At 39.0% G+C, this 13,868-nt stretch overlaps 1 protein-coding gene across 5 annotated transcripts in view; it reads left to right on the top strand.

Moving 5' to 3' along the window:
- The window catches only part of LCP1 (lymphocyte cytosolic protein 1), an 81,471-nt gene that overhangs the window by 18,434 nt on the left and 49,169 nt on the right, over positions 1 to 13,868 (top strand). The window contains exons 2-3 of one of the 5 annotated variants that reach the window (XM_082435388.1): positions 5,208 to 5,267; positions 6,964 to 7,076. The exons of 1 other annotated variant lie outside the window; for it this stretch is intronic. The gene's annotated coding sequence lies outside the window, so the exon portion shown is untranslated. Of the gene's footprint in view, positions 1 to 5,207; positions 5,268 to 5,298; positions 7,077 to 13,868 lie in introns of those variants that run through there. 3 more of the 5 variants (XM_082435389.1, XM_082435387.1, XM_082435392.1) reach the window with 3 other exon arrangements.

Here is a 13,868-nt window from a genome sequence, read left to right as displayed (position 1 = left end):
GTTTTCAGCTATAAAATGTCTCAAGAAGCTTCTGTCCCATGCAGTCTTTCTCAGGAATCTACTGGAGGATATGCTTGTTAAGACAAGGAAGTAGACCAAGAAAGTGGAAGGTCTGTGGTCCAGAAACAGAAGATCCAACCCACAGGGAGAAGGGGATTCCTAGGATGATGGTGAAGGGAAGCTTCTAGATGGCAGCTGGAAAGCAGGACCAGGCAGCAGGATGGAGGACTCTGGGAAGGACCTCTCCAGGAGGAAAAGAGAGGAATGGATTCATTTCCTGGTTTTTCAAATTGCATTTTAGCTCTGTTGGAGAGTTTGGTACAGAATTAGTAATATGCACGTAGAAACCTAACAAATGAAGAAAGCAAGATACGAAAAAAGAAGTATAAACATTGTGCTCTGCATAACTCAGCTATGAATATTTACATAGTCATTGTCAAAACTGCACGTTGGTTTAAAGGTATTATAACCTGTTTTAGAGGATGGTACACACTGGGGAAGGGAGAGGGTCAAATCTTCACCTCCCAAGTAAGAAGTTAAAAAAAAATTGAACCTGAACAGTCAAGACATAGTATAAGCATAGCCTCTAGAAATATGAAGTAGCAGAAGAAATAGCTAAACTGTTGAAAATAATTGTTTCTGGGGAATGGGAATCAGAGGTAGAGAAGGAGTGTGTCAGGAGACTGGTGTTGCATTATAAACCCGGAGGTAACGTTTGACTTCTAAAACGATGCACTAAAACAATGCACGTGTATTACTTTATTAAAAAATTCAAATGTGTGTCCACACAAAGTGTGTGCACAAATGTCCATAGCAACATTATTCGTAATATCCAAATGGTGGAAACAACTCAGATGTTTATCAGTTAATGAATGGATAAATAAAATGTGGTGTATCTGTAGAGTGGCTATTATTCTCCCATAGGAAGGAATGAAGTACTCATACATGTTACAACATTAATGAGCCTTAAAAACATTCTGCTAAGTAAAAGAAGCTAGACACTAAAGACCACATATTGTACAGTTCCATTCATATGATATGTCCATAACAAGAAATCTGTAGGGACAAAAAATGCAATAGTGGCTGAGGGTTTGGGAGGTTGGGGGTCAAATGGAGAGTAACTGCTGGTGCTTTCTTTTGGGGGGTGATGAAAATGTTCTGGAATTACATAGTATGATGGTTGCCCAACTCTGTCAGTATACTAAAAGCACTAAATTTCACTTTTAAAAGGTGAATTTTATGGTATGTGAATCATATCTCAATAAAGCCGTTATTAAAAAAATAAAGGGGAAATGGGTTGCCAGAGGATAGAGTTGGAAGATAATATTTTTACGAAATAATTCATTGCATCTTTTGAATTTTGAGCCATGTGCATATATTATTAATCAAGAAATTAATTTTTAAATTTAAATGAGTATTATTTAAAACATGATGAAAGAGAATATCATAATCAACACTCATGTATCCAACACTTATTTTTTCCAAATCTCAATATTTTGCTGTGGACATAGTTGAATTCTTCTGCCTACCTTCCCACTACCTCCCTAACTTGCCAGAGTAACTGTGTTCTTGAATTGGTATTTATCATTTCTCAGACATATTTTTATTATAAACACACACATGTACAGACATATCCATAAATCACACTATAATAGTTCTTTAAAATGTATACAAATATACTAGTATTATTCTGCAACTTTTGCTTTACACCAACTTTATATTTTCAAAGTTTAGTCTTACTTAGTCAATCTAGTTCTAGTTCACTCATTTTAACTTCTAGATACTGTACTGAACCACAGTTTATATATTCATTCTCCTGTTATTTTCATATTTTTGCTGTCAAGCAAAATTGCACTAAACATTCATTCACTCATTCATGCCATTCCATAACTGGGCACTGGTACTGCTCCAAGAGCCAGCAAAGACCTGCCCAAAGTTGAGCTTATTTTTGGGAGGAGACAGTAAACTTAATCTTTAACATGTATGTTAGAAGGTATTAAATCTGTGGAAGAACAGAGTGAGGATGATTGGAAACGACAGGAGTAGGAGTACAGTTTTAAATAGCTGGTCGTGGCAAGGAGTACAGTTTTAAATAGCAAGCCATCTGTTTCTGTGATACGGCTGCCTCGTAAACAACCCTGAATCTCAATTGTTTACAACAACGAACCTAGATTCCTGCGTCAGCTGGGATGGCTCTGCTTCAGAACATGGGTGAGCTGGAGTTGGCCTGGGCTGTGGGTTGGTTTCAGGTTGGCTTCATGCATCTCCTCATTCCTTTTGAACAAAGATGTGATTTTCTCATGGTAAATGTACTCAGAAGTCCAGGAGACCAAGTTGAATCATGTAGGCATATTCAAGACCTCTGTTTGTGTCCTGTCTGCTAACATTCCAAAGCTCAAGCAAGTCGCATGAAATAAGCTCAGGTAGGAGGAGAACCACGCTCCAGCTGCCTGAGTGGGAGGTCCTGAGCCACCTCACAGCAAGGATGTCAGTGTATAATTCTATAGTGGAGAAGTAGTGTAGAATTGGAAACTATAATTTTTAAAAATTGAAGGAAGAAAATAAAAATAATACCTAATTCATAGGATTATTGTGAAGAATAAATAAAATAATGTATGTGAACAGTCTAGTCCAGAGCCTGGTATAAATATTAAAAGACTAGTTAACACATATAGCATTTACTATGTGCCACACACTCTTCCAAGTTCTCTACATGTATCAGTTGACCTCACCTTCACAACAGCGTAGAAAACAGACACTGTTCTTATCCCCATTTTCTAGATGAAGGAACTTAGGCCAGTGAAATCAAATAATTTGCCCGAGGTCACACAACTAATACAGTAGTAGAGATGAGATTTGATAACCAGACAAGTGGCCCAGCATCTTTACTCTTAATCACTCTGCTATGATCCCCCTGCATGCCTCCCAGACCCCAAGTCTGGGTTAATGCTGTGTGCTCTCATGGGCACCCAGCTTTTCTTTTGTCATGGTTCTGAGTACCACTGTGAGGTCACTTGTCTGCATCCTTGAATACAGTGGACATTCTGCAAAGGCGGAGATTGTGCTCTCCTTAATTACTCTCATTCCCTGCCAATCAAATATCAGGGGGAGGGGATGGGCAGTAGAGTGAGGCAGAGGCATTTTCCCATTTGAACAAAACCCACAGTGCATGAAGGGGAAGTGGGGATAGTATAAGCCATTAAAGATGCTAGAAAAACATGAGATAATTGATGGAGCAAGGTATCTAAGTAAGTAGAAGATATAAGATTAAGATTAAAATGAGGAACTATTGACCTTGAGAAGATAGAAGAACACCTTCTCTTTTAAGAGTGAAAGGGAAGGAAAAGATGGGTCTTTTAATTTTTTTAATATTCCATAGGAAAACAAGTTGTCCCATTTATTGAAGAACTGGTTCTCATTTATTTTAATGCTTCCTTATGCCAAGTTCACACGTACACAGGGAATTGTTCTTGATCCATTCCCTTAACCAGTACATACTCTTTGTAGTATTTCTACTATAGCTCTGTAATATACTTTAATTCCTAGTACCCTTCTTGATATATTTCAAAACTGTATTTGGTTATTCTCATGTATTTATTCTTCCTTACATGTTTTAGATTTAATATTTCAAGGGCCGTAAAATCTGTTGGCATTTTAATTGGAAATGAATTGAATTAATAGACTAAAATGGGGAAATTCAGCATTTTCAAGAAAGTGGCCATGTCTATCCATATATTTTTCTATTTTTTGGTCAATTATTTTATGTCCATGTATAGAATTTTATAACTTTTTCCATATAGGTTTTGCCTATATATGTATTACAAATGCTACTACTACTACACAAATTGAGCCAGATATCATTTTAGGTAATTTGCAAGTATTATTTAATTTAATCTGTACATTAACCCTCTGAGAAAAATGGCAATTATTATTCCCATTGAAAAGATGGGTCTTGTGAGAGTTGAGGAGGCTAGAGAAGGAAGCTCACACCAGATGACTTGGATCATCTCAATAAACAAGGGGCAGGAATATTGGGCCAGGAAAGGACGCAGGCTGGTAGAGAGGGAGACAGAGGCAAGAGGAGAGAGTTTGAAATAAACGTCTTAACTTTTGGGTTCTGTGATCTCTTTAATACCATGATAAATAGTATGATGGACCCAGAAAAAAGCACATACACACAAAATCATGCATAAAGTGTTAGGGGTCCATAGACCCCAGGTTGAGAATACCTGTTCTCAGGAATTAATGAAATTGAATAAAAGCATTTCTAAGAAGTAATTTGAAGGCAAACAGTTTGAATTTATAGCATTTCAAGTCTATGCTTCTGGGACTTTCTTCAGCAACATTCAGTAGCCGGGAAGTAGCAACTGATGCAGTTTTAGGGATTGAGGCTGTGAGCTCCATAGCCGCCCAGGGTGGGATAAAGTAAGGAGGGCAGTAGGGGTAGAGGGAAGGCAAAGCACAGGCCAGTTAAAAGGCAGAGGTGGCAGTAGAGGCATGTGGATGGTGGGGTAGGAAGTGGGAGAGGTCCTCTCTGGGTGTAGGCCATCAGGGGGGCATGACCTATAGAGGACGTAAGAATAATAAAACCAAAATCAGTCTGCTGTTTGTTATCATGATGCACAAGCAATTCTAAACACTGACAGTGATAAAGTATTCCTCTCCAAACAAGCGTTGGTCTAAGACCTAAACAATTGACTGCCGCCGCCGGGTAGCCTTGTGCCACTTGAGGCAGATAGAGAGATTACGATGGAGGGAGTGGTCCAGGATGTGGGTGAGGCAGTGGTGGGTGGCTGAGGTGGGGACCACAGCTGAGCGGGTGCTAGAGGGGAGGGTTCCTTCAGGTGGGTGTTTGCAAGCAGCACAATTCAATGGCTTTCATCTCCTAGCATCTAGATGTTGACTGGAATCCGACGAGCTTTTTTTTTTTTTTGACTTGAATCAGCTGCTAGGCATAACTGCACGTTTCACCCTCTTCAAACATCAGCTCTGTTCACATCTGCATCTGCCTCAATGTTCCACTGCCTTTTTCACCCCTTTTTATAGCAGATGGCATTTATTTACTTACATGCTTTTCTCCTCTACAGACTATGTGCTCCTTAAGAGCAGCGATTGTGTCTTACTCATTTCTGAATCACCAGTGCCTCCAGACAGGCACTCAGACACCTACTGAACCCATGCACAAGTGTATTTTGCTCTTGTTTTAGATTCCTCAGATGTCCAATGACCAGGCACCAGTAGACATCATGCTGCTGCTCTCCTCCCAGGTAAACGAAATGAGTCTCTGTTCTTCTTTATGAAGTGTTCCTGCCGCACCTCCATTGCGTCCTGAAACCACAGGGATGCAATTAGGGAGATCCACAGTATCTCGCATATTTTCATCCTTAAGACCATCAAGACAGTATCTGTGCTGCTGCAGAGTCCTGACTGATGATTATTCACCCCAGAGTGAAAACCACCGGCATTTGGCTGCTTTGTAGTGTGATCAGCCCTGTCGCAGTGATGCATAGATGTGTCTCTGGTGTCCTGAAAGGACTTAGGTGCCTCTTGAACCCCACCTCCTGCAATGAATTACTCGGGAGTAATTATGCAATGGAGAAAACGTGGTCCAGTTCACCCCCTCAGTCTTCCCTGGGGAGTCACAAGAGAGTTGACAGTTCTCTGTGAGGTGAACCACTTCTAGAACGGACTGAATCTCCACCATCTATTCCTATTCTTCTGCCCACCCTCTCCACCAAGATGGCCCCTGTAGGGTCCTGACCAAGACACTGCCACACCGCTGACTAATGAAGTAGAGAAACCAGAACAGCTTGGTCTGATATTTGAGGTTGGAAGCAGGAACTTTCTAGAGGAGAAATCAAAGAAGCAAAAGGAGTGTAAGAGCAGTCCCCCAACCATAGTACCCACTGGTGGGGTCCCAGGCCCCTCGCAAATACAGAAGTGTATTGAACAATCAGGCACCTTCAACTCACCATCAGAGCTGGAGCATAGGCTCAGATTCTCATTCCTCAATAGCAGGCTGGCCGCTGGAGCTGCACACAGGCTCTGGGCAACACGGAGACAGACTATGTGTAATGTTTGGTCAACATTACTCAGGATACTATCCAACCTTCACATCCTCTGTTAGGCTGTGAGCGCTTGAGCGCTTCCGTTTGAAGATGAGAATTAGCCCTCAGGACGAGCATTCGGGGTTTGGGCATAGAACTGAGATATTTTAATTCTCTTGCTAATTTTATAAAACGTGCATTCAAAAAATAAGTGTGGTCTGTAGGAAGGAATTTAGCAGCATTGGACTCTAGCAGCTGCCTAAGTGATCCGCTGGTGCTCTTTGTAGGAAGCGTCTAAATAATTGAAATCTTTAATTGGGTTAAAGAGATCCCTAGTACATAGGTGCTCTATAAATAAAAGAATGAGTAAATAATATGGTGACCTTCCCTTTCGGGCCCTTCCCCTTAAAGAGATCATTTTGTTTTGTTTGCACCAATAAGATCACTGTTCAGGGACTCTTGAGAGGGGTTTGGTTTCACCTGGGGTGGGGCTTTCCCAAGGAACTCCCTTTTAGCTTGTTTCAGGGACACTGCCACCTCTTCCCTTGGCTCTTTCATTAAAAATGAATAATTTGTTTATCTTTGCTGTAAGTAGCTAGGCACCAGAGCATTGCGTTGGCAATTAGGGGCAGAGCAAGAAGTCAAGGTAGCAGGCTGACCTTGCCTCCTTATCTGAAATCAACAGGTTTAAGTAGCCCAGTGCCTACAGGACAGCTAGAGGGGAAAGAAAGGGAAGGAGAGAGAAAAATGCTTATAAAGAGGAAGTGGTAAGAGGCTTCTGAATTTCAGTGTGACCTGTCAGGTGATTTTTGCAGGGGAGGGGACATGAGAAAAAAAAAAAAAAGACACGTTAAGTAAAAATGTCCTTATAAAGACAAAATCTATTTCTTTCCTGGCTGATGATTTGTCATTCTAGTCACTTCCTGCCTTGTGACCACACACCCGGGGTTGACAAAGTTGTTCTGCAGATCAGAAAGAAGGGGGTTTCTGGTCACATACCAGTACCACTGAGAACAGTTTTGCTACCAGGTAAATTTCCTTTGTCTTTTTGTCATTTCTAAATGCTTATGATGTTTTGCTTGTTGGGCGGCTCTGGTTCTGTGGATTGTGGATTTTGCCCACAGGGGGCTAGAGATCTGAGCACCTGTCGCCCTTGTCCGCTATGAGCCGCGGCACCGTTTAACTGCCCAGCGAAGCTCCAGCCACATCTCGTGGCCGCTCAGAGTGGGACCCTCCCCTCCGCTCTCTGGGGTGGCTTCTTCTCCAGTTATCTGCAGTTATCACCCCCCCACCAAAAAACTATGATTTTTGTTTCCTTTTTAAACCAAACTGTGTTCTGACTTATTTCTATTGCTTTATTTCAGGGAGGCTATTTACTATGTTTTGATCTACTTTCAAATGTTCTCAGGAAAGTGGTTATTGATCGTTTAGATGGTGCTGCTTATTGGCCTAATAGGGATAGTTTAACTTTAGCTCCTGTGGTTCTGTTTTTCTAAAAAACTCCTTTACAGTACTTTAGTGGATGTACTAACATCTTGAGTCGTATGTTAATGAGTGTGATACTGGTCATTTGAGTGATTTTGGGTACCAACGGTTTTTAATGGGTGTGCTTAATAACCACATGGAATTAGAGGCTGCCTCTTCTCCATTTATTCTCTAAAAATAAAAGCAATTTGTGTTGCTTAATTGTACTGTTTTGTAGAATTGTCTGAACTATTTGATATCCTTATGATCATACAAATGACCATTAAGTTATGGAAGAAAGGCTTCAGTCTATAATCAAAATTCTTATAAAGTTGATATGGGATATTTATGCCAGAAACTTTATTGAAACATAGACTTTGAAACTTGTAGCATCAGCCTTTATTAATTACCATTATTCAACAATATTTAGTACCATTGACAGATGATAAACATAAAAGCCACCCGGACTGGAAATGGATTCATTTATCCGCACACTTATCAAAACCCAATTTTTCTTAATCAAGTATAGCAACTTGTTTTCTAAAATTACCTTCTCAGGACAACTTAAAAAAAAAAAACTGTCGTTAAACAAAGGTGATTTATCCACACGTCTTGATTTTGAATTTACGTAATTTATCATAATTGGTTTCTAGTAAATAAAATGGTTTAAAGAACATCTACACAGGCAAATTTCAATGGAATTAACTGCTTACCTATAAATGTGAATTTCTGAATTTGTAAAATGTGATCATCAATATTGTTTGACGCATCTCACCTGAATAGTTTTAAACTAGCAAAAATGTGGAGTTGAGGGAGAAGGACTTGGACCCCTAAAAATAACAGATTAGAAATATGCTATGTCTTATTTTAAGTAAAAATATTGATGAGAATAAAATGAATTAGGATGCAAAGGTATGTCAGTATTTTCCTTACATTGGGAGGAAATAAAAATGGAGTCAAGTTTAGATTGTTAAAGCATCAACCTGATGTGTTATAAAATACCCATTTCTCTTCATTTTTGTTCACTCCCAGCAACATCAGGGAAGAATCTTCTGGGTCTTGCCCTTTGAACAAGCACTGCTGAGGTGGGACATTTCATTAGCTATCCCAGGGATGCTTTCTTTTGTCACATTTGAAATTTTGTCTCCTTCATAAATTGTGCCTTGAAACAATCGGTAATTTGGGAAACAATTTCCGTGTTTTAAGGCCATTTCTAATTCTTTTTCTGAACCCTTTGGGGAATGAGAGGCCAACAAGTAACTTTCTCATTCAAATGTATCTATTTAAATTAGGACAGAACAAGTAGTAATAACACTTAATATTGATACGTACTTACTATGTAAGCCACTCTTCATGCATGACCTCATTTAATCCTCCCAACTACCTTTAGAGATGAGGAATGGGCTTAGATGGTTGAAGGACACGGCCCAAGGTCACTGGGTGAGGGGCAAGGGCGGTAGGTAGCCAGGATTTCAGGCTCCATTCTTCCTCTCTGTAAGCATCTGTCTCTTCCAGAGCCTATCTTCCCCACCAGCATATTTTTCCCAGATGTACATCGTTATAGGCTTTTTGTTCTGAAGCTGACTGAAGAGATCTTAGCATTCATGATTTGAAGAGAGAAAGAAAGAAGACAACAATTTGCAGTAAACCCAGAAACTTTTTTATAAATAAGAGGTATCATTGTGGGTTTCATATAATAATAGAATGAAGTGTTTTCTTTTAAGTAATGCATAATTTTACTCAAGAATTGTGTGCCTTCACAAACCTGCCTCAGCCACTTTCCCAACCTTATTTCTTGTCACTTCCGTCTGCTCTAGCTGCCACCTCCAACCTCTCCCCCTCCCCCCTCCACTTACCCACATGCCAAGTGCCCAAGCCCACAAACCACCAGAAAGTTCCATGCTCTTTCACTTCTTTTCGCTCCAACTGTCTTTCCAAGTGTTTTCTTCTTTATCTGTGAAACTTCTGGTCATTTTTTAAGGCTTATTTCAAGAAACCTGTCCTTTTGCAGGTCTTTCCTACTGGTTCTTGCCTCCACTGATTCTTCTGTGTGTGTTTGCTTAATGCTTTGAGTTTAGAGTAAGTAGAGAAGTAATCATATTGTTTTCCTTTCAAGTCCTTAATTTGCTGACAGCCTGAGCTCCTTCTCTGTCTCTCCTGGCATGTAGTAGGTGCTCATGATATTTACTGAATTTTTTCTCAGTTCCTTAGATATGCATAGAAGTCTTTTTTTAATTTCACTTGTTAACCTAATATTTACTGAGTTCCCCCAGTGACTGCTATGAACGGAGATATAACACTAGTACAGTATTTTGCTTTCTAACATGCTTCCTTTTTGTCAAAGCACTATTCTTCATTTTAGTCTCAAAGCACATTGACTTCAAGGAATTTAAGAAATTGTCCAATGACCATAGCCAGCAGGCAAAATTAATCTTATTATTTTAGTTTAAATAACATTAATTGAGCTAAAACTTAGCTACCCTTACCAAAATTATGTACCTGATAATAAGCATATTGGATGACCAAGAGCCCAGGAACAGATACCGTTAACTTTTACTTATTCACTTTGCACCCTTCTCAGAAAATTCTCACGTCAACTTCTCCTTGTTACCAAAAAAGTGAAGGCTCCTCTGCATATACGGGAGAGATGGCAAATGAATTCTAAAATCAAGTTAGGTAAAATAAAACTAAGAAAATTTCTCCTAAGATTATATTTATGAAGAGTCAAAACTTTATAAAGTAAAATTATAAAATCTGATGACTTTATGACTAATAGATTTTATAGCAAAGTGACATTATTTAGATTCATCTAATTGTCTTCTTAGGATATTTTTTGTTTGCTAGTTTTACAACTCACAGATATCATCAAATGAAATGATTCTATTCCATCTGCGTATGAACCCTGCAGAAATAAAAATTAGAATTAGAGTCCACCAAAATATAAAACTAATCAGTGTCAGCAGACTCCAAGAGTTTCAAGTTTCCCTATTTTGCCAGATGGCAATGCACTTGTTAAATCAAAAGAGTTCATGTTTCACATTGTTTTCATTTTGAAGTATAAGAAGTTACCACCCAATCAGATATTCATCTTCTAGAAGCATCTCCCTACAGCTGCTGTGACCACTGGGCTCCCCAGATGGCAATTCCCCGTTGCTTTCCTCAGTTGCCTCTTGACTGAACTTCCTTATGCTATTGACTGTTCCCATTGTTTTGTTTGTCAATTTCAGTCATTACATCAGTTTTCCCAGCAATTTCATAGTCACTCCATCTTGTAAGATACTGTAAGCGGCAAATGGGGAACAAAGAATTTCAATTCATCATCCTAATAATAACAGCTTAGCCTTCTATACTACTATTTTGAATTGAGTGTTTTTCTAAGTGTTTTGACCATATTAATGCATTGAGTCATCACAACAATCCTGTGAGGTAGGTATTGGTGTTATCTTCATGTTTGAAGGCAAGTTAATCCATTCAAGTATTTTATTACTTTAATTTTCTACAATTGAATCAATTTTATATTAACTACTGAATTCCAGGGGAAACCTCCTGGAATAAACAGGCAGCAGGCCATGGTGCTTATTTGTACCTAGACCCTTGAAGTTGCACGCAGATAATAATAATTTATCCGAAATAAATGCATCTGTATCGTTAATGGCTTTTATTAAAGACTATTCTTTGTCAACATCATCATCATCAGTATTTACTCAGCCCCTCTGCCCTTGACTATTTGCTTTTTACCAACTTATAGACCTGTGCATAGGTCACAAAACATGATATCTACCCTCAAAAGCTTTGAAAAGTTCTCAGTCATAGAAGATTAGAATACTTGAGTCAAGTGGCATTCCCATTTTCTAACTGTTGTGATTGATAGACACGAATAAATTAAACAATTTAGTATTTATACCCAAGCACACATCTCTATAATTACATAGTAATGACCAAATATAGGTGTCCTAAAAACTGTGGAAGAATGAAAGATTGTTTTAATTGTGAGCTGAAGAATAGAGGTAAAAAGTGACCCACTTACTGAGTTAAAATAAGTTTTGCTCGACTTCAGAGCCACGCCTGCCTCAGCCCCACTTTAAGTTATAAGGAGGCTTGTTTCTCAAATATGGTCAGTTGTTTTTTCTGGCGGAAGGAAAAGCTAAGATATTAAATTGAGGAACTTGCAAAGAAAGCCACAGTTTTGTGGTTGCAGCATTGATTCTTGTTTTAGTTTAGCACCAGTTCCACGGACAGATGGACACACTTGCATGCTCTCTCAATCTCTTTGTCTGTCTGTCTGTGTGTCTCCCTCTCCCTCTCTCCCCCCACCTCTCTATCTCTCTCTTTCTCACACACACACACACACACACGCACACACACACACACACACACACACATACACACACACACATCCTCTTGACTGGCTGAGCTAAAACGGAAAAGAGATTACATTCTCCACAGGCAGAAAAGCCAAGATGCCAAATTTGGCCGGCAAATTAATGTTGCATGTGAATTGCAATCTCGAAGATAATTTCTTTTCCTTCTTTCTCTGGTTGCACTTTCTAGAGGGAAGTGAATGAATGGACTAATTACTTTACAATTAAATAATACCCTGCATTTTGATTCCTCAGTCTGGTAGTTATCTCCAATATTTATCCAAACTGTGTATCTGAATGAATGAAGTAAAGAGGCGCACAAATGCATCTGTATAAAATTTGCATCCTCTTCCTTTTCGCCGTTCCTCAGGCAAAATTTAGAATTAGAACTGCATCTTTGTTAACCTCAGGTGTCACATTTTAAAATGTGGATCCTTTGCACCTCCTTGATGTCATGGGCTCACATTACTTTCACCAGGAGGGCCAGATTAAGAAAGAAGAGTGGAAAATACATTCCTTATGGAGAAAGCTACGTAATAGATGCAAAGGGAAAGTAAGAAAAAATGAGGAACGTGTATGCAGTTTTGCATTATTGAGCCCCATTTTCTTCATCTCAAAGATGTAAATGAACTTTCCCTTCATTTCCAATGCTTTATAACATTAAAATTTTTTTTCCCTTTGGAAAGATGGAATATCATGGGCACCTTTGATGACTTTTTTCAGATTTTTTTCCCTTCCCTCATTGTCTTTCAAGTTGAGATTTTTCATCAGAATATCCCTGATGCTCTGTTTCTTTCCTGTGACCACAGAGTAAGACGGTTGGGACTCTTAAGCTGTCTGGTGATTGAATATAATGTATATAATATAAAATGTATTAAATATCATATATAATGTCGGTTTTTAAAGCTTGTGAGTCTGAGTGTCTGCAGTTTCTGTGCATGAGACAAACAGGTAGGGTATAAAGAAAAGAGCAAATTTGGAGGCAAATTTGGATTCCTTTTCTAGCCTTTTACTAATCTTGGAGCCCAAGCAAGTCTCTTAAGCCTCCTGACGCTCAGTTAGTTCCCTCATCTCTGAAATAGGGAAAAGTACTATCTATCCGCTGGGTCTGCTCTTGGGTCCATTTCCCCTCCCGTTTCCCGATTTCATCAGTCTGTGTGTGTATCTCACTCTGCTGTACTCACCATCGCTGCTGACTTATTGAGCCCTCACTATTTGCTAGGCATTGTGCTAAGCTCTTGACATACATTTGCTCTTGTATTTCCACACAAAAGCTGCATGAGGTTGATGTTGTCATCTTCTTAGAACAGGTGATCGAACTGAGGTTCAGGGAGGGTTAAGTCCAAGGTTACAGAGCTAGTCAGAGACGAGATTCACACCTTAACTCTTTTCCATTTTAATATTCACAGTTTCTTAAACATGTAAACCATGTCTGTTTTCATTGCATTGTATTTTCTCACATGATCCACTGGCTACTTTCTAATAAGTCTAAATATTCCTTTCTGCGATTGAATATTCAATGATTATTCCTAATTTTCCATCAGGCGGAGATCCCAACTCTGCTTTTGATGGGTCTGCTGCTATACCAAACAAATAAATGCTTGAGGATATTATGGTACAGCGTTCTTAAGGGTTATGAAGCGTTTAGGCTATTCAGTTATTTACAATTTTGTCAAAAGAAATGTCATAGCATATCCCATTAGTAAATTGGTATTGGTAAATATTTGCCAGCCAAACTGTGGCTTCCAAGAAAGTGTAGATAAATCTAGTCCATCAAATGAATACAAATTCCTGCCTCAGTTTATCTGTAACTGCTCATTTTGTTTTTTATGAGAATGAGCTTGTCCTTAGAAATTCTAAAAGAACTACCCCAAGGAACCCATAGAAAATGAGGTCACATTATTGAGAGTAAATAGAAGCTTCTGTTGTCATTGCTAGTATACAGATGTCAGCTGCATGTTGTCTTAGTGTTTTTCCATCAGCTCAGACTACAGCA

The sequence above is a fragment of the Balaenoptera physalus genome (assembly GCF_965194825.1).
Source record: "Balaenoptera physalus genome assembly, chromosome: 18".
NCBI classification, from domain to species: Eukaryota; Metazoa; Chordata; class Mammalia; order Artiodactyla; family Balaenopteridae; genus Balaenoptera; species Balaenoptera physalus.
The sequence above is the reverse complement of the archived record's forward strand: the minus strand, read 5'-3'. Positions and strand labels throughout refer to the sequence as shown.